Here is a 2,011-nt window from a genome sequence, read left to right on the forward strand (position 1 = left end):
CTGGAATGATAGCACAGCGGGTAGGGTGTTTGCCTTGTAGGCAGCCGACCCCGGGTTCAATTACTCCGCCCATCTTGGAGAGCCCAGCAAGCTATCGAGAGTATCTCGCCCACACAGCAGAGCCTGGCAAGCTACCCATGGCGTATTTGATACGCCAAAAACAGTAACAAGTCTCACAATGGAGACGTTACTGGTGCCTGCTCGAGCAAATCAATGAGCAATGGGGTGATAGTGACAGCGACGGTGATATATTTTTCTTTGAAAATAGCCCTCCCTGACCCAAGGGACCCAGCCCCAGCAGCTGACCTCCACTACCCAACTGCCACCGCGCACCAGGCCTCTTTCCACATGCTCAGGCCATGCATGAATGAACATATTCCTGGACCACGCTACCGCAAAGCTGCCGTGCAACACATCATCACAAAGGGAAATATATATATATATATATAATATGTAAATAATATATATAAAAGAGAGCCCGGCAAGCTACCGAGAGTATCTTGCCAGCACAGAAGAGCCTGGCAAACTTCGTATGGCATATTTGATATGCCAATTACAGTAACAATAACAAGTCTCATTCCTCTGACCCTGAAAGAGCCTCCAATCATTGGGAAATATGATCAAGGAGAGGCTGATAAAACCTCAGGGCTGGGACAAATGGAGACGTTACTGGTGCCCGCTTGAGTAAATAGATAAACAACAGGATGACAGTGATAAAGTGATACAGTGATATTTTTCCTACTATCTATTTTACAGGATTTCTAATTTTGAGTATGGGTGACAAATGTATATTCACTTACTAGGCCCAAGTTCTTTATACAAAATATTCTCCAACAAAGTAAAACAAAAGTTTTAGAAACAATTTAACTATACCTAAAACAAAAGTCTGTTACCTGAAGCACTGTTTTATTTGTGGGTTTTATTCTAAGAAGCTACTACTTCTGATTCCTATGAATATTTTTTAACATATGTTAATGTCTAGAATATATCTATGATCAATTAAACATAACCATCAAGCTAACCAACCTTGAAAAAACAATGAGTCACTATGTATATATGAATGTTTGTATATATATATATATGAACATTACTACATATATGTGTGTATAAAAATAAACAGAATATAGAGTAGACACAATAAATACAGTATATATGTGCAAACTGACTGTGCAAATTACATTAAATCAAGAATCTTAGCGCTGATCTCCTATGAAAAAATCCTGCTTTGAATGCAGATTGTTTTAAGATAAAAGTAAGGAAGGCCTTGCAGGTTAAGGAAAAAGTTGTAGCTATCCCCTAATCCTTTTGTCCTGCCCCTAAACTTGGAAGTGTTCTTTAAATATCTGTGTTACATTATATTGAAGTCACTGCTGCTCCCTAGGAAGGCCTAGAGGAATGTTGTTAGGTGTGTGGGATTATAAGGAAACACATTGTTTCTATGAGAGAAACACATTTTCCCTTTTGGAGAACAGATAAAGCCCTTTCTTTTTTGTCATGTTATTTTAGCCTCATTCTTTAGTTTAGGACTTAAACCCATTTCTTCTCAAGCAGTGAAAGCGGGACACAGATAACCATTCTAGTTCCATCATGTAAGCCTTATAAAGTCGACTTTTCTTTATTAATCTGTCAGATGCTGCTTTTATTACTCACCTAGCCTAAAAAGAATGTACAGGGTGAGACAATTCTTCTTGTGCTCCCCAAATATATAATATCATATACAGTATATCTAAGATAAACACGTGTATATAAAGAGGAATAGAAGCATATTAAGTGACTTACAACTTATTACAAGCAAAAGATTAATTAATGTGACATCTAAAAAAACATATTCTCTAAAATATTTTCTAAACTACTGTTTCTATCATTTAGAAAACAAAACAAATATTAAATATATTTCAGTTAATAATTCAATGTGGATAACTTACATTATGAGATTCTTTTGTGCTTAAAAATGTGCAAATTATCTACAGTGAAAGTAAGAGATTCCATAGCTTTTGATTAACATTATATT

This window comes from Sorex araneus, chromosome 7 (assembly GCF_027595985.1).
Source record: "Sorex araneus isolate mSorAra2 chromosome 7, mSorAra2.pri, whole genome shotgun sequence".
Taxonomy (NCBI): Eukaryota; Metazoa; Chordata; class Mammalia; order Eulipotyphla; family Soricidae; genus Sorex; species Sorex araneus.